This window comes from Polypterus senegalus, chromosome 6 (assembly GCF_016835505.1).
Source record: "Polypterus senegalus isolate Bchr_013 chromosome 6, ASM1683550v1, whole genome shotgun sequence".
Taxonomy (NCBI): Eukaryota; Metazoa; Chordata; class Cladistia; order Polypteriformes; family Polypteridae; genus Polypterus; species Polypterus senegalus.
In genome coordinates, this window is record NC_053159.1 from 39,818,901 (window position 1) to 39,839,159 (window position 20,259).

The 20,259-nt window shown below is 43.0% G+C and overlaps 1 pseudogene; it reads left to right on the top strand.

Moving 5' to 3' along the window:
• The first annotated feature begins 10,183 nt into the window (after positions 1 to 10,183).
• Positions 10,184 to 11,358, top strand: LOC120530494 (annotated as a pseudogene).
• The last annotated feature ends 8,901 nt before the right edge of the window (positions 11,359 to 20,259 follow it).

The window sequence follows — 20,259 nt, forward strand, 5'->3', positions numbered from 1 at the left end:
AAAGTCAGTATAAGTAAGATAGAATACATGTGTGTGAATAAGAGGGAGGTCAGTGGAATGGTGAGGATGCAGGGAGCAGAGTTGGCGAAGGTGGATGAGTTTAAATACTTGGGATCAACAGTACAGAGCAATGGGGATTGTGGAAGAAAGGTTAAAAAGAGAGTGCAGTCAGGGTGGAATGGGTGGAGAAGAGTGTCAGGAGTGATATGTGACAGACGGGTATCAGCAAGAGTGAAAAGGAAGGTCTACAGGACGGTAGTGAGACCAGCTATGTTATATGGGTTAGAGATGGTGGCACTGACCAGAAAGCAGAGCTGAAGGTGGCAGAGTTAAAGATGTTAAGATTTGCATTGAGTGTGACAAGGATGGATAGGATTAGAAATGAGGACATTAGAGGGTCAGCTCAATTTGGACGGTTGGGAGAGAAAGTCAGAGAGGCAAGATTGCACTGGTTTGGACATATGCAGAGGAGAGATGCTGGGTATATTGGAAGAAGGATGCTAAGGATAGAGCTACCTTGGAAGAGAAAAAGAGGAAGGCCTAAGAGAAGGTTTATGGATATGGTGAGAGAGGACATGAAGGTGATGGGTGTAACAGAACAAGATGCAGAGGACAGGAATATATGGAAGATGATGATCCACTGTGGCAACCCCTAACGGGAGCAGCTGAAAGAAGAAGAAGAAGAAAAAATATAGTGATGTATAACATTCAGACCCGGTTCTCAGGACTCAGTTGATGTGGTTTTCTGCCATTCTTACCAGCAGATCCTCTCAGGGTTATGTCAGGTTGAATGGAGACCAGTGAACGGTTATTTTCCAGAAATGTTCAAGTATAGGTTCTGCCTGGGTAACCCAAGACATTCCCAGAGTTGTTTCCAAGCTATTCCTGTATTGTCTTTGCTTTGTGCTTAGGGTCATTGTCCAGTTGAAAGGTGAACCTTCAGCCAGTCTACAGTCCATTGCACTCTGGAGCAGGTTTCCATTAAGAATATCTCTGGACTTTGCTCATTCAGCTTTCCCTCAATCATGTCCAATCTCCCCTGTCCCTGGCGCTGAAGAACAATCCCACAGCATGTTGCTGCCACCACCATGCATCACCATTGGAATGGTACTATATGGGTAATAAGCTGTGCCTGGTCTCCTCCAGACATGACACTAGGCTGAGAGTCCTTTAGGTGCCTTTTTTCAAACGCTAAACAGGCTACCATGTCTCTTTTACTGAGGTAAGGCATCTGTCTGGTCAGATCGGTGAAGTGCAGCAATGGTGGTTGTCCTGAAAGTTTGCCCCATCTCCACACAGGTCCTCTTGGAGCTCAAGCAGAGTAACCATAGATTCTTGGTCACCTCCCTTCTCATGGCCCTTCAGTCATGATTGCTCACTTTGGCGGGATGACCAGCTCTAGGAATATCCATTGTTGTTCCAAACTTCTTCCAATTAAGAATTAATGAGGGCAGTTGTGCAGAAATTCCTCTGTAGCCTTCCCCAGATCTGTGCATCAACACAATCTTATCTCTGAGCTCTGAGGATATTCCTTAAATCTCATATCTTGGTTTTTGCTCTGATACAGATTGTCAGCTCAAAAGCCTTCCGTAGACAGATGTGTGTCTTTCCCAATCCTGTCCAATCAACTGAACTTGACCACACATGGACTCCAGACAAGGTGTAGAAACATCTCAATGATGATCAAGATAATGGGATGCATCTGAGGCAAATTTCAGGTGTCATGGAAAAGGGTCTGAATACTTGGGTCAATGTGATATTTGTGGGTTTTTTTTATTTCTTTAATTTTTTTTTCAGAAATGTCTACAATTTTGTTTTTGCTTTGTCATTCTGGGGTACTGGAGTGTTGGTCAATGTGGGGAAAAATTAGTTTAAATGATTTTAGCGCAAGAATGCAATGTAACAAAATGTGAACACAGTAAAAGGGTATGAATTCCAGCCTGAAGTGACCTGAAAATAACTGTCTACCGATGGTCTCAATCCAACCTGACAGAGCTTGAAAGAATCAGCAGAGAAAAATGGTAGAAAGTCCCCGAATCGAGATATGTGAAGCTTGTTGCATTATAGCCAAGTAGACTCCAGGTTGTACTCGCTGTCAAAGGAGCTTTAACTAAGCACGGAATAAAGGGTCCAATTAATTGTCTTAATGTCAGCATTAGCAGCAGATCCCCTGACTCCTACAAGGTGGAGTTGCCACGGATCAAAGTTATTTGATTGGTTTGAGATCTGGGGAATTTCAAGGCCATGGCAACACCTTGATCTCCTTTTCTTGTTCCTCAAACCATTCCCAAACAATTTGTGCAGTGGGGCAGGGAGCACTTCCCTAATGAACACCACTGCCATGAAGGGGTGAACCTGGTGTACAGCAATGCTTGGGTAGGTGGTAGATGTTAAATTAACATCCATATGAATGCTGTGACCCAAGGTTTCCCAGTAGAACTTTGCCCACAGCATCACACTCCTCTACCGCCTTCTTGTCTTCTCACAAACCATTCCAGTGCCCCATGTAAATGATGCAAAAGAAAATGGGATTCCATGGATCAGGCAAGTATCTTCATTGATGTAAAGTCCAAACCCATTGCACCCAAATCCAATTTAGGCACTTTCATTGGTGACAGGGATTAACGTGGGTGGGCACTTTGTCTAGTCTGCAGCTACAAGGTCCCACATGCAGCAGGGTTCAATGCACTGTGTGTCGTGACCAATTACTTCAGTAACCATCTTTAAAATCATCTGTGATTTGTGCCACAGTAGCCATTCCATTGGTTTGTACCAGACACGATAGACTTCATTGACCTCTTGCATCAATGAGTCTTACCCTCTCAACACGTTGTCGGTGGTTCATGATTTTTAATAATAATAATAATAATATTATTATTGCCACGCTTATATTAACTTCACCTGTTTGTTGTCTGGTACAAATCTTGTAATCGATATTTACCCCACTTCCTGTTATTCAAATGACTTGAAATTTTGCACACTTACTCACTTCCGTTGACAATACATGAATCAATAACAGTTTCACTAATTGATCAATTAATCCATGTTAATTAAGAAATTTAATTTTCAAATGAAGAATGGTTCAAGATTTCACCAATAGATGGTGCTAGTAATGAAAAGAAATATTGAAGTGTTAAAATCTATATATATAATTCACTAAGGCAAGACAACCATGGAAAGCACGCCGGAAGGGGCGTGGATTCACTAAGCCGCCGACAAGTGAGACACCTATGGCGCACACAGGAAGGAGCCACGCCCACCAACTCCAAGACCATTGGATACGACGACAACTCACAGAGCCACGACGACACAGAAAAACCGGCGTCATTTATATTCGTCTGTCGTAGAAGTCACATGCAGCTCCGACCCACGTTGACTGTTCATAGAGGCATGTTTCTCGCGGAGGTGAATCGCCATATGCAGCTTGTAAAACGGTTTGCGAGGGGTATCCCATGGGATCCTTAAAACATTCCTTTACAACTGAGGTTAAAACACAATGAAGTGAGCAGTCTTTAAAAAACGGGTTTTCGGTTACGACGCACGACCGCGTGCACCATAGCAAACTGTTTTACGCACTACATACAGCAATTCGCACCCGCGACAAACATGCGTCTTCTTAGATGCTCCTGCACTTTGTAAAACCCCCCCCTCCCACCTCGCTACCACCATGGTCGGGTGTCTTGGTGGATTATATATAGAAAGGCAGCCAGAACCGCACAGAGCAATGAAAAGTCTACGTGAGTCACAGGTGCATCTGGACTGTGCAAAGACAACAATGACTCGAGTGACGAGTTCGAGGTGGGCACATGAGCAGGCAGTGCATACTGAATGAGAAATCAGCAGACTAGCATGACGGAGGGAGCGGAGTGGACGTTCTTTTCCTCTCCTCCCGTTCCACCCTCCGCGCCTGAGCACCGCACGGACGATTGTGTGTTGGTTCGTTCCGTGCATTGTTACAATGTTGCTTTTCCTGCTGATTTATTACATTACCGATTTTTCAAATGTTAATTTTCTCCCTGTGCTTAAAAATGATTAAAAAACTGGCCTGATTATGCGGCGTATGGTACACGGCGGGTTGGCTAGTATTGATTACAAAATTATACTAAAACAAACCCAAGACTAAAAAGTTGAAAATAATATATATATTTAAAAAATACTTTTTAAAAGCCATGCTTATATTAAGTTTAAAAAGTGTAATAAAAAGTAAAAAATAAGTCTCTCATACATCACTCGTAAAATAAAAGCGTGGGTACTTTTCATCAATCGATATTCAAAAAGCGCCCACACTTTTATTTTTTTTGGTGTTCCTAGAAGGTGTTTCATCTCGCAGGGTACCCTGGATATCATCGAGAGAAGTCGCAGCGCATGGCTCAATGGCAACTCTGGCCTGTACCAGGAACTGAGAAGGAGAGCTGCGAGCAGATAAAGAGGCATTTGTTAGAGGAATCTGTGACCAAGTGACACACCATCTGTGGTCTGGCGACCCACTTCCTGCTTACAGAGGAATCGAAGCCTTACGCACATCCAAATCTGTTCCTCGGAGAGTCGCAGTCAGGGCAGCTGATTGAGCAGTTGTTCAAAGCTGATCCTCTGGCTAGGACGTTGGAGGATCAGCCTCAAGAACTGTGTACCCAGAGATATCCAATTGGCTGTGAACCACCCAATCTCACTGAGATTGCACAGGTGGTGAACCACCTGAGGTGGGGAAAGGCTGCAGAGATCTGTGGTATCCGGGGTGAACTTCTCCAGGCTGGTGGTAAGGCTGTCCTCCTTGCATTTCAAGTAATCTTTGCTTCCAGGTGGGAGACTGACATCATCCCAACTTACTGGAAAACGGGACTTGTCATCCCTATCTGGAAAGGGAAGCGTAATCGCCTGGATTGCAGCAACTACAGGGGGATAACACTGCTCTTGGTGCCGGGTAAGGTCCTTGCTAGGGTCGTCCTCAATAGAATCTGTGATCACTTGCTCACCTACCAGCGACCGAAACGGTCTTGTTTTACACCTAAGAAGTCTACCATTGACCACATCCTGGCACTGAGGGTTCTCATGGAGCGCAAACACGAATATCGGTGGAGTTTCTTAGTAGCCTTTGTCGATTTTTGTAAAGTGTTCGACTCAGTTGATCGAGCTGCCCTGTGGGACATCCTGAGGGTTTGTGGGATCCCCTCGAGGTTGCTGAATATCATGGCCGGCTTATACACTGGTACTGTGAATGCTGTGCAGAGGGGAGGCAGGACCTCTGCGTTTTTCCCAGTTGATTCTGGGGTTCGTCAGGGGTGTGTTCCGCACCTACTCTGTTCAATGCTTGTATGGACTGGGTATTGGGCAAGGTCGTGGGGGTCCAGTGGCTGTGGGACATCTGTTGGTCAAGAAAGATTCACAGATCTTGACTTTGCTGACGATGTTGCCATCTTCGCGGAGTAAATGGAGGCTCTGATCTGGGCGCTCAAGAGACTGACGGAGGAGTCTGAGTGTCTTGGCTTGCGAGTGGCCTGGATAAAAACCAAGATCCAGGCCTTTAATGAACTCTTGGGCACAGCCATCAGCAGTGTGTCTGTTTGCGGAGAGAGTGTCAACCTTGTCGAGAGGTTTACTTACCTTGACAGTGACATTCATGTCTCTGGTGACTCTTCCTGTGAAATCAGTAGACGGATTGGGAGAGCATGGGGGGGGTCATGAGGTAACTGGAAAGAGGTGTGTGGCGCTCCCGATATCTATGCAAAAAGAAGACCGCCCAAGTTTTTAGAGTCCTGGTGCTTCCTGCCTTCCTATATGGTTTGCGAGAAATGGATGCTATCCAGTGACCTGAGACTAAGACTGGACTCCTTTGGTGCTGTGTCTCTCTGGAAAATCCTTGGGTAGTGTTGGTTTGACTTTGTGTTGAATGAGCGGCTGCTCATGGAGTCTCAAATGAGGCACATTACCTGCATTGTAAGGGAGTGTCAGTTACGGCACTACGGCCATGTGGCGTGTTTCCCCGAGGGTGATCCAGCTTGTAAGATCCTCATTGTTGGGGACCTGAGTGACTGGACCAGGCCAAGGGGTCGCCCACATAAGACCTGGCTGCAGCAGCTAGAGGGTCATTTCCGGAGGGTGGGACTGGGCCGTGTGTCTGCCTGGGGGACTGCCAACCGGGATCCTGAGTTGTTTCATCATGTAGTGGGTTCGGCAATGCACTGTACCAGTGCCTGCTCCCCAGCTTGACTTGACTTGTATGAGAGACTTATTTTTTACTTTTTAGTACAATTTTTAACTTAATATAAGCGTGGTTTTTGAAAAGTATTTTTTATATATATTCCCTTCTCTGACTAGGGTTGGTAGGTACTCACCACAGCTGACTGTGACCATCCCACATGCATGAGTAGCTTTCTCAAGATCCCAAGAAGTTAAAAAAGGCTTGATCTTACCTAAAAGACGAAGCTGGAAAATGCAACTCTTAACTACAGAATTAATCTGTTTCTCAAAAGAGAGGTTACTGTCAAAAATAACACCAAGATTGTAGACTTGAGGTTTGCAAAAGACAGAGAAAGAGCCGAGAAGTCCAAGACCAATTTGGGCTTTAGCTGATAGACCCACTATAAGCACCTCTGCTTTATTTTGATTCAGATCAAGAAAATTATTAGCCATCCATGATCTTAGTTCAGAAAGGCAGTTGATTTATTGCAGAGTTGCAGACGGGACTATAAACCTGTGTATCATCAGCATAGCAGTGAAAAGAAATGTTACATTTCCTAAAAATAGCTCCAATAGGGCGAAGGTATATAGAGAATAAAATAGGACCCAAAATGGATCCCTGAGGAACACCACATTTAAGAGGAGCAGTAGACGAAAAATAGGAATTTAAAGTCACTGTATGAAAATGTATTCATAGTCAAAAACTAAAAATCGTTCATTCATTTAAGTATTCAGCCTCTTTGCTGTGGCGCTTCATATTGTGCTCAGATCCATCCTGTTTTATTGAATTATTATGGAGGTATGTCTAGAACGTGATTGAAACATCAAATTAAATTGACTGGACGTCATTTGTAAAAGCATTCACCTGTGTATATAAGCCCCCACAATTCACACTGCATATCAGGACAAAAACCAAGCCAGAGCATCCAAGGAACTCTCTGTAGCCCTCAACGATCAAATTATGGCGAGGCACAGATCAGGACAAGAGTATAAAATCATTTCTAAGGCTTTGAGTGTCCCCAGGAGCACAGTGGCCTCTATAACTGTGACATGGAAGATGTGTGGAACCACCAGGACTCTTCCTTGAGTTGGCCATCTGGCTTAAGTGAGTTACCAGGCAAGAAAGGCCTTGGTCAGGAAGGTGACCAAGAATCCAATGGTCACTCTAATAGAACTTCAGAAGTCCTCTGCTGAGATGGGAGAACCTGCCAGAAGAACGACTCTCTCAGTAACACTCCATTAAGCAGGTGCATATGGCATGTAAACAACTCTGAAAGAAGAGAAAAAAAGATTCTGTGGTCCGATGAGACAAAAATTGAACTGTTAGGACAGAATTCCAAGCACTATGTCTGGTGAAGACCAGGTACTTCTCATCACCTGCCTAATACCATCCCTACATGGTGAAGCATAGTGGGTTGCTTATCATCAACAGGGACAGGGATACTGATAAGAATTCAGGGCAGCCAAATACAGAGAAGTCCTTGGAGAAAATCTTCTCCAGAATGCACATGACCTCAGTCTGGGGTGACCGCTTACCTTTCAGCATGACGATGACTTGTCACGTACGGCCAAGACCATGCTGGACTGGCTCTGGGACACGTGTCCGACTATCCTTGAGTGTCCAGGCCAAAAGTCCAGACTTAAACACCACAGAGCAGTTCACAGACACATCCCATCCAACCTAATGGAACTTGAGAGACCTACCCAAGTAAACTCTCACCTCTAATGACTGTCAAAGGGGCTTCTGCAAAGTACTGAATTAAGGGTCTGAACATTTATATCAGCGCTTCCCGATTGGGAGTGCCAGAATCCTTCGAGGAAGAAAAATGAAAAACATTATTTGTACAAAATCTTAATTTATCTATCCATTCCTAAGTAATTAAATGGGCAGGCTATTTCGTATCAGTGCAATACGCTGCTTGTTAAAACGGATGACTTCCGCTCTTAAGCGCACTTAGTATCTGTTCAAGTTCTATTTAAATTTTAAATATGTTTTATTTAGTCGACAGAAATATCTTTGGAAGGAATGTAAGTTAAATTTAGTCATCATTGCATAAATTTTTCTTCACCATCGAAATTTAAAGACTAATTTTTGCAATGATGACTAAATTCAACTTACATTCCTACCAAAGATATTTCTGTCGACTAAATAGAACCTACTTATATCCAAATAGAACTTGAAAAGATATATTTTTTCGAATCTGACCGCGCATTTTTGATCGACTTGACATGCACTACATCGAGCCCACGTGCTGTTGTGCTCTCGCCTGCCTGCCTCAATAAGTCACCCTCACTTCGATCTTACTTTTTTACTGTTCATTTAATCATGGCTAGTCGCGAAAAAATTAGAAAATGGAAGGAGGATTACACTGAGTATGGCTTTACCAAAACAATTATTGATGGAGTAGACTGACCGCAGTGCGTGCTTTGCAATGCAATATTTTCCAATTCCAACTTGAAGCCATCAAAGTTCGGTGAACATTTCCAAGTTAAACATAGTGGAAATACGAGAGAAGGGAATGATCTTAATTCCTTGAAGGCTAAAAGGGCACGCTACGACATTAAAGGAATGCTTCCGAAATTAGGGTTCGCTCCTGTGGATAAGCCCCTGCTTCTGGCATCATTCAAAGTTGCATACGAAGTGGCAAAAATGAAAAAGCCGCACACTAGCCAAGTTTCCATCCAGTTTTTTGTGACGTTTTGTTATCGACAAACAGAAAATACGTAAAAAAATGTGCTGTGGTCCCCGGCCAGGACGCCCAGGAGGACGTGAGGAGGGCTTGTGCCTCCTCCAGACCGCGAGGGCGTCCGTCCTGGTTCTGTTGGGGCCACGGGTCGAGGGCATGGAAGCCCTACCCTGTAGGGGCCCGTGGTCACTGCCAGGCGGCGCCCCAATGCCGGTTTATCCCGTGTGGTCCTCGGCCGGGGCTGGAGCCCGGCCGGGACGCCTTGGAGGACCAGAGGAGGGCGTGTGCCTCCTCCAGACCGAGTGAGGGCGTCCGTCCTGGTTATGCAGGGGGCCTTGGGTAGGGGGCTTTGAAGCCCAGCCCTGTAGGGACCCGTGGCCACCACCAGGCGGTGCCCCAGTGCCTAATTGTCCCTTGAGCCCAGCACTTCCGCCACACCAGGAAGTGCTGGGGGGAAGACTTTATGTGGCGGCCGGAGAGCTGCCAGGAGGACAGCTGACACTTCCGCCACGCTGGGGCTCATCCGGGAGCATTATATAAGGGGCCACCTCCCTCCAGTCATTGGTGGATGTCGGGAGGAAGCAGACAGAGCTGGAGAGAGAGGACAGGAGGCGGCCAGGAAGGCACAGAGACTGTGGGCCTGGACATAGGGGAAATCGGTGCAAGAAGGCACTGGGGGTGCACGTGAGCATAAACATTGTATATATTGTAAATAAATGGTGTGTTGGGTGCAAAATATGTTGTCCGTCTGTGTGTGTCCGGGCCAGCGTTCACAGTGCGAAATTTGCTGTCTCCAGCCTGTTTCCATCCAACTGGCTTTTTATCGATAAAATGGTGTGCGTGATGACGTCATCCCCCCAAAACGAACTGTCGCATAAGTTTTGTTGTATCACGAAAAAAAATCTGCCCTTGAGCCGTTTCCATACATAATTTTGTGTATGTCGCAAATTATCTACCTTTTGTTTTCCACATTACACCCCCTCCACTAAACAAAGAAACAAAGAAATGGAGAGATTATTCAGACAGTTTTTTGAAATTTGCCAGCTTACTGTTATTTCAGTTTCACAAATAATTGGAATTGTACATAATATCCGAAGACGACAGCAGAATGAAGCAGTTGCTTGTCTGATAGCCCTAGAGCTCGAAGAAAGTACCCCAGTGCGACGAAACCCACGGGTATGGGAGAGACGATGGAATAAGACCTTCTGGGAGGAGGTGGTGGAGAGACACTTTACAGAAAATCTGTGGCTGCAACATTTTAGAATGACACGACCAACGTTTGAGATGTTGTGTGGATTTATCAGTCCTGATGTTGCGATATTCTCGATCAAGTGGTTTTGGACATCAAAGCTTCCCCTGTCAAGATCTCAATTCAGTTGGATGAATCGACAGACGTCGACAATTGTAGCCAACTCATCGTTTTCGTTTGTTATGTAAAGACGAATGCCATCAAGGAAGAATTCCTGTTTTGCAAATCACTCGAAACAACGACAACCGCAAGGGATGTTTTCAATACGGTGAAAAGCTTTTTCAATACTAACGAGATTCCGTTGCAAATTATCGGATCTATTTGTACTGACAGTACTTGTGTTATGTTAGGAAACCAATCTGGCTTTGTTACTCTTGTAAGAAATGAAGTACCAGAGGTGACAGTTACTCATTGTATTCTTCATCGCCAAACTCTTGTGTCGAAGACCTTGCCGGTTACTTTGAAAAACGTAATGGATTTGTGTGTTAAAATTATAAATTTTATTCGTGGAAGAATCACAGGTTATTCAAAGCGTTTTGTAGTGAACTCAATGATGAGGCTTCTATTCTGTTTCATACAGAGGTCACATGGCTTTCTAGAGTTTGAGTTTTAACAAGGTTTTTTCAGCTCAGAAAGGAAATCAAACAGTTTCTACGAGAACAGAAATGTGACCTTCTGCATTTTTTCGAATTTCCTTATTTTACTTCATTGTTGGCATACCTGGCAGATATTTTCCAACATCTCAATGATTTGAATTGTTCGATTCAGGGAAAAGAAATGAATATTGTGACCGCCTGCGACAAGCTGCATGCTTTCAGGAATAAGTTGTTGTGGAGTTTACGTATCCAGAATAAGAATTTTGCTAATTTTCCTTTGCTGGACGAAGTCATTGTGGAGTGCAGCAGCTTAAATTTTAACGACAGTGTCAAAGAAGAAATCAGTCAGCACCTGGAAAGCCTGAAAGAGTCATTTGATGGTTATTTCTGCCCGGAAGATCTGGAAGAATCAGAAACCTGGATCGTCAACCCCTTTGCTTTCAAATTAGAAAAGATGAGAGATGAGGATGAAGACAAAGAACATTTAATTGAGATGCAAGCATGCCAAGCAATGAAGCTGCTTTATGTGTCCAGTTCACTCGAAACTTTTTGGTGCAGTGTTCAAACTGGGTATTCAACTCTTACAAAAAGAGCATTGAAAGTCCTTGTCCTATTTGCCACCACTTGGCTATGTGAATCGGGATATTGATCTCTACTGTACATCAAGAATAAATATCGTAACGCACTGAATCCCGAAAATGACCTACACATTTCATTAACACATAAAGAACCACGTTTCGTAGAGAAAATTTACAAAGAAGAGGCAGGAGAAAAGTCAAATAACCTAAACAACATAAAATTCTCAAACTATTTATTCCTTCTATAAATTTCTTTATAAAGAACATCGTTTCATACTTGTATTTTGTGTGGTTGAGGTGTGGAAAGCTGCTCTTTCCACCCTCTTGTTAGCTGTGAATAAAGTATCCATTATTCATAAAGCTTCAATTGGTGATCTGTTTTTCTGCGTTAACCTCATATTTTTTCATACTTCTTTTCAAACCAAGGGGGTGCGAAATCGGCCTCGTCCGTCACAGGGGGTGCGATGGTAAAAGGAATCGGGAAGCGCTGATTTATATGAATGCTAGATTTTTTTTATTAATTTCCAAACTTTTCTGAAAACATGTTTTCACGTGATCATTACGGATTATTAAATGCTGATAGTTGGACAAAATGGCAAATATATCCATTAAATATTAAATCTACAACACAATATAGTGTGCAGTAAGAGAAGGAGTCTGAATACTTTCTGAATCCACTGCATATGGGTGAATGTGGGCAGGTAAGCCCTTCATTGACCTCACGTCCAGTGTTGTCAGAAACAGAAACCGTGTCCTGATAAGGTGGTTTACACAACGGAGGGATGAATCCTTAAAGAAATACTTCACCCAAAAATGATTTATTTTTTTCTGATACTTACCTTGTGTTATTTGTAGTGCAAACGTTTTCTGTTACCATGGAGATCAAAAAATATCAGTGGAGACAGAGCTAGAATCAAAACAAGCAATATCAAAAATATCCAACATTTTAAAATGTTGTTAATAACCCATTTCCAGTTCTGGCACAAGAAAAAAGCACTTAGCTGTATTTATCATCAAAACCATAGTGATCTGAAACAGTGGATGAGTGACAATGACTTGCACGTAAACTTGGAAGCAGCTGAAGTTCTTTTAGAGAGTGACAGTTCCACAAAGGCCAAGACACCACTTCTGAAGTTCTTGTTCACACTTCAAGGGCATGTGGTGTCAGTATATGTTGTCAACTGGACTTGTGTGACTTCACAGTAGATTAGAGACATCGTCATGGCCAGTGACAGACCCAGCATGATACCGTCAGCGTATAAATCTAACACACAAGTCTGTACTAAAGTACACTGTAACAGACCCCGGTGTCACACAGACTATCTACAACTATCCATCCATCTATCCATTATCCAACCCGCTATATCCTAACTACAGGGTCACAGGGGTGTGCTGGAGCCAATCCCAGCCAACACAGGGTGCAAGGCAGGAAACAAACCCCAGGCAGGGCACCAGCCAACCACAGGGCACGTGTACACACACACACACCCACACACCAAGCACACACTAGGGGCAATTTAGGATCGCCAACGCACCTAACCTGCATGTCTTTGGAAAGTGGGATGAAACCAGAGCACCGAAGGAAACCCACGCAGATGCGGGGAAAACATGCAAACTCCATGCAGGGAGGACCCGGGAAGCGAACCCAGGTCTCCTTACTGCGAGGCAGCAGCAGAGTTTGTGTGCACAGATATTTTGTTTTTGTCATTTTGGTGCCGTGTGTCCTTAGATAATTACACATTACTTTTTACTTACTATTACATTATTATGCTGAGTGGGCAGCCATCACAATAATGCACTGGTAAGTCAGGAAGTCAAACCCACTGCTGTTGTCCGGTCAGAGGAAAGGAGATATGAGAAATCTTCGAGATTAACCTGTTTATTTTCTTTACCACCTTGTTAACACTTAATTGGAACTGAAAAAGGAATTACTATCGCCTTTATATGCATACAACGTTACATTACATATGTGTGTTTTTTCTGAAAGACAGAAATGACTTTCATAAAATTATTGTGCATGCCCTGTATCAAAAAAATATTACTAAGTTAATAACATTACGTTTCCAGTAGATGGCAGCAACTGAGTGTTGGTGTACCTTATGGAAATTGCTAGGGGGGATCGGCAGCCTGTATATTTAAAACATTAATTTGTGGATCTGATAATAATTAACAATTGTCTTTCCACATTAACATAGATAAACGGAACAAAAGTCAAGCTCAAATGAAGTAATATTAACTAAGACCTTAGATTGGACGCATAAACAGCACTCACTCTCTGCTTTTAAACATAACAGCTTCCAGCGCACTGCCTCCTTAGCATCAGTCAGCACATATGCAGCCATTCAAACAAAGCAGATCATCTTTACAACAAAAGTAACCTTAAATGAAGATCGCAGCACTGATACCATCCCATAATTTTGAATCCCCTAATAACTTACTTTCCATTTAACTGCACTTTAAAAGAAACAAACCAAACACCTTAGCATCCAGCTCACTGTATTGTGAGACGGAGCCAGTGGAACAGAACAAGCAGACAGCAGTGACTTGTGGGAGAGGCAGAGTGATGCTGCATGTGGCTTTTCCCAATGACTCGGTAAGACAGCCTTTTTAACGATCACTATTAGGAGTGTTTAAAACCTAATGAAAATATTTTCTATAGAAAAAGCACAGGCATATATATTTGGAAATTGTGATGAGCAAAAAAAAAAAAAAACAAAATTATTAGTTTGTACCTCACATCCAGGGCTGTGGAGTTGTTACACAAACCCTTCGACTGCGACTCTTCAGTTTATGGTACCAGTGGCTCTTGTTTCACTAAAGTCAGGAAACAAGCATGGGAGAATTTTGCTTAAAACTGGGTGGGAACAATTAGATGGCTTCACTAAGTGTCACGTTTCTAAATCACTCCAATGCCTCGTGAAAGTGGGGCGATCATTTTCAACTGTAAAGATCAGAAGCGTTCTGATTACGATAAAACGTCTACAGTCGAAAAGTCTCCTAAAAATGCCCTATTAGACATATAAATGTGTGTTGGGCGTACAGAGAGCATCGCATGTTTTAAATATAAACATAAACATTTTTCAAGGCAAAAACCATTCTGTATCTTCATACATTGGCATTGGACAACATCACTGGATGAATGGTAAATGTGAATGATACGTTGTCATAGGTGCCGTGTGTGCTTATGTTGTCCAGCATTCCGATGATAGTGTAGAAGCCTATGTCATCTTTATTCTTGAAAATAACAACTGCAAAATATGCATTTGAAGTAAACAGTATGTCACATCCTGTCAAAAGGACTGCTGTTAAGAGAGCTGATGATGAAGAGTCCCAGGAAAGGCAGATTTCAGTGCTCAAAACACCCGAACTGACAAATCTGCTTAACAATTAAAGTAAAGCACGGACAAGGGAGCACAACATCCACTTTCTGACTGCACATCTAAACAAGTAACTAAAGAAATTGAACATTATTTTATAGTTAGATATGAAAACATGCCATAACAAAATAGCTGCACCATTTTAACACGTTTTAAACCCATAGACCACAGTGCTTGTCTAAACTCTATTTGCTGTTATGTTACATAGTGCAGGCCCAGACTTAGGCATAGGCGAAGTAGGCGACCGCCTAGTGCCCTGGCGTCCGGGGGGCCCCGGATCGACGGCGGCCAAGCACCCGGCCCGCCCCTCCCCTCGCATGTTTAAATCATGTGGGCCAGCAGGGGCGTGTCCGTGTGGGCGGCTGTCTATAAAAGCGGAGCGGTTTGAGTCAAGATCTCTATGGGTCAAATGGGCGAAAAAGGGACGCAAGGTGATGACCTTGTAACGTTACAAGAAAACGTCTCCTTGGTCTAATTTTCACGCATTTCACAGAGCTTCCAGGGGGGCCCCTGGACCCCCCTTTCGCCTAGGGCCCCATAATACCTAAGACTGGGCCTGCATTGTGACACAATAGTTTAAACGACAGAAAGATATCATAACAGACAGAAGCACGTCTCAAATGTGTGGAGCCCAGTAGTCTACTGTATGTATGTGTGTCCGTCTGTCTGTCTCCAGTGTAACCGCTTTCGTTAAAACATGCACATTAATTATTAAGCTTCAGTTACCTTGTCCTACTGACCTCCTGAATGGATAATAGAAAGTTTAGCTTGTATATCTTATATCCAGTATATCTTTTGATCTCACTCTCTCCGAAACTCCGGTGGCAGTTTAAAACGCATGGAATGGAGGAATTGGGGGGCGAGTGTTTTAGAAAGAAGCCCTGTGGGTGTAGCTTTTGTAGTGTAGGATTCACTGCACACTTTTTAACGGATTGTCCCCAGATGTGTATTCTCGTGTCTGGCCTCTTGAGACTACACCGACTCTGACTCCTCTGTTTGTAGTTTGGAGACTAATATACAGTATTTATTCTGTTGATTGAATGCACAAAACATGCAGTAGAAGATACAAAGCACTTCATCACTGTCAAGTAGAGTGTCTAACACTTCTGGATGAAAATGCTCAGAATGTCTTTTCAAATTTCACGCTCTTGCAGGTTCATTCTTATCGGAACCAGAGAAACTACTGATTTTTACTTCACATACTTTTTCATCATCATCATCATCATTATCTTCTACAATGCACTGACATAGATAATATTTCCTGTCTGTTGTGATTATGAAGTGATCCTTTAAATAAATAAGTAATATTTCGAAAACTGCAAAAGAAGTAGAAGTCAGTATTCAATATTAATTAAAATGTTGAAAATTGCAAATAAAGTAGAAATCAGTATTCAATGTTAATTAAAATGTATCAAGAAAATAAAAAAGTTTAATCTAATTAGTATATGTAAAACTAGAAGTGTATATTACAATTTACATTTAGTCAGATTTGGAGCGAGTACATTTTTTGTGACTCTGTCCCCGACTCCACAGCCCTGCTCACCTCTGCCTCACTGGGCAAAAAATTAAAGGAACACTTTGAATACACGTCAAATCTCAATGGGAAAAAAATCCTGCTGGATACCTCTGTTGATATGAACTGGGTAATGTGTTAGGAATGAAAAATGCCACATCGTTTGATGGAAATGAAAATCATCACCCTACAAAGGGCTGAATTCAAAGACTCCCTGAAAATCAAAGTGAAAAAATGATGCAGCAGGCTAGTCCATTTGGCCAAAATGTAATTGCAGTAACTCAAAATCGTACTCGGTAGTTTGTATGGCCCCCACGTGCTTGTATGCATGCCTGACAATACTAGGACATGCTCCTAATGAGACGACGGATGGTTTCCTGGGGGATCTTCCTGGACCAGGGCATCACAGAGCTCCTAAACAGTCTGAGGTGCAACGTTGTGTTGTCGGATAGACCAAGAAACATGAAGTCTCAGAGGTGATCTATTGGATTTAGGTCTGGCGAGCGTGGGGGCCAGTCAATGGTATCAATTCCTTCATCCTCCAGGAACTGCCTGTATACTCTCACCACATGTGGCAGGGCATTGTCGTGCACCAGGAGGAACCCAGGACCCATTGCACCAGCATAGGGTCTGACAATGGGTCCAAGGATTTCATCCCAATACCTAATGGCAATCAAGGTACCATTCTCTAGCCTGTACAGGGGTCTGTGTGTCCCTCCATGGATATGCCTCCCCAGACCATCACTGACCCACCACTAAACCGTTCATGCTGAATGATGTTACATCACATTCTCCATGGCTTCTCCAGACCCTTTCAAGTCTGTCACATGTGCTCTGGGTGAACCGGCTCTCATCTGTGAAAAGCACAGGGCACCAGTGGTGAACCTGCCAATTCTGCTATTCTATGGCAAATGCCAATCGAGCTCCACAGTGCCAGGCAGTGAGCACAGGCCCCACTAGAGGACGTCAGGCCCTCAGGCCACCCTCATGAAGTCTGTTTCTGATTGTTTGGTCAGAGACATTCACACCAGTGGCCTGCTGGAGGTCATTTTGTTGGCTCTGGCAGGTCTCATCCTGTTCCGTCTTCCAAAGCACTAGATACCGGTCCTGCTGATGGGCTAAGGACTTTCTACAGCCCTGTCCAGCTCTCCTAGAGTAACTGCCTGTCTCCTGGAATCTCCTCCATGCCCTTGAGACTGTGCTGGGAGACACAGCACACCTTCTGGCAATGGCACATATTGATGTGCCATCCTGGAGGAGTTGGACCACCTGTGCAACCTCCATAGGGTCCTGGTATCGCCTCATGCTACCAGTAGTGACACTGACCTTAGCCAAATGCAAAACACAGATGACGAGGGAAAAATGTCAGTGGCCTCCACTTGTTAAACCATTCCTGTTTTGGGGGTCGTCTCATTGTTGCCCCTCATTAACACCAAAGCAGCTGAAACTTAACAAGCCCCTCTGCTACTTAACTGACCAGATCAATATCCCAGGAGTGTCATTGACTTGATGCTATCTGATTAAAAAGTGTTCCTTTAATTTCTTTGAGCAGTATATATAGTTATATTTGTCAACAATTCTACTGTATGTCTGAATTGTGCATAAATGATTATTTGTGGGCTGACCAGCAGACTTTTAAAGTGAGTGTCACAAGTTCAAGTCTCCATTCTGGCATAACATACTTATCATGCTTGACGAGCCGCATTCTCTAAAATACAACCAAAGTGGAGCTTTCTGCAGGCGTCATGGTCCAGTAGTTCAGCACCCGACTTTCAGCCACAACAGGTCAGTTCAGTCCTTGGTTTTACACACTGTGTGATCATCAGCAAGTCACTGCGTCTAGCTTTACAACAAATGTAAAACTTTATGTTATTAGACTGCCAGAATAACAGATAACATCAAAACAGAAAATGTTAGCTGTATTTCATATTTCACTGGAAAAATTAAACACCCAGAAGGCAAATAGAAATTCTCATCTTCAACTGTCTTTTATGCTTTCTCGGTTTGCTCCAGTGACCATTTGGTATCGATATAACATCATGCTGTGTGCAGCTCGAAACATTTAATGTGTGTGGCTTTGCAGTATATTTCTTGCGGTTTATTTCAAGAAACAGCCCATTGTGATGTTTTCAGAGCAGTCATGCAATTTGCCACGCATTGCTTTAGTGGTCAGAAGTTGATCTGAAGCAGATGAGTTAACTTAAGTGTCTTTTGTGGAGTAATTCATTGAATTTCCAAACCATGTGCAGTGAGTGGCTAAAAGAAACTCTGCCTTGTTCTTTGGTCCTTCAACACTGGAAAATCTGCCTAAATAAATAGCTACGTATGTGTCATTTTAGCTAGAAGAGAAGAATGTTTATCCCTAACCTAATATTTTGTTCCCCATTCCCACATCAGTACCAAATATTGTGGATAACAAATGTTGTCTTTGCTATGCAGTCATTAGAGGTTCTGACACATAAACCAGGAATTTTAGTAAGAACTGCGTGTGTGAGTGGGCTTCACTTATAGAGCAGGTACGGTAGGCATTAAAATACTCACATGTCTTTCACCCGAAAAATACGACTCACTCCTACAGCAACTCATCAGAAACAGGGCATGGTGTAGCATAGCCACTGAAATCATATGGGCTCTGGTATTAGAACGTGTGCGGTATGTCAACAACAACAACATTTTCATACAAATAATGTAGCTCAATGTGCTTTACATGATGAAGAAAGAGAAAAAAAGACAAAGTAAGAATTAAAATAAGAGAACACTAATTAACATAGAATAAAAGTAAGGTCTGATGGCCAGGGAGGACAGAAAAAACAAAAATAAAACTCCAGATGGCTGGAGAAAAAATAAAATCTACAGGGGTTCCAGGCCATGAGACCACCCATCACCCTCTAGGCATTCTACCTAACATAAATGACCTCAATCAGTCCTCATGGTATTCAAGGTTCTCATGGAAGGACTTGATGATGATGGTCATGTGGACTTCTGGCCTTCAATCCATCAATGTAGGAACATCATGGTGCTTTGAATAGGTGGTGGTGGCGCAGGTCGCCACCACAGAAAACCGGAAAAACAACAGAAGAGAGAGTAGGGGTTAGTACGGATTTTGGAGCCACCATGAATAGTTATTATAATGAATTGAATATACAGAGTATCAGGATTAAATTAAAGTGAAGTTATGAGAAGGCCATGTTAAAGTAATGTGTTTTTAGTAGTTTTTGATGTGCTCCACTGTACCAGCCTGGTGAATTTCTATTGGCAGGCTATTCCAGATTTTAGGTGCCTAACAGCAGAAGGCCGCCTCACCACTTCTTTTAAGTTTAGCTCTTGGAATTCTAAGCAGACACTCATTTGAGGATCTAAGGTTACGATTTGGAGTGTAAGGTGACAGACACTCCGATATATAAGATGGAGTGAGATTATTTAAGGGTTTGTAAACTATAAGCAGGATTTTGAGGTCAATTCTGAATGACAGGTAACCAGTGTAGTGACATCAAAACTGGAGAAATGTGTTCGGATTTTCTTTTCCTAGTTAGGATTCTAGCAACTGCATTCAGCATTTGTTGCAATCGATTGATGTTTTTTTGGGTAGTCCTGAGAGGAGTGCGTTACAGTAATCTAGTCGACCAAAAACAAAAGCATGAACTAATTTCTCATCATCTTTCAATGATATAAGAGGTCTAACTTTTGCTATATTTCTTAAGTGAAAAAATGCTATTCTAGTGATCTGAACAATATGTGATTTAAAATTCAGGTCACAGTCAACAGTTACCCCTAAACGACAATAAAAAATGCTACCATCAAGCAGTGAGTTTTTTTGTTGCCACTCTCTCATAAAACTGCGACAGATGAAACACCACAGCAACAGCTGTCTGCACTGACACTCCGGTCTGTTCCACTGTGCCTTGTAACTCCTTCAGAATTATCAAAAGTCTCTTGGTGGTCTCCTTCACTCGTCTTCTTTCTACACGATCACTCTGCTGTTATGGATGGCCTGCTCTAGGCAGACTTACAGCTACAGTGTCATACAATTTTTATTTCTTAATGGTCGCTTTAATTGGACTCCAAAGGATGTTCAGTGACTT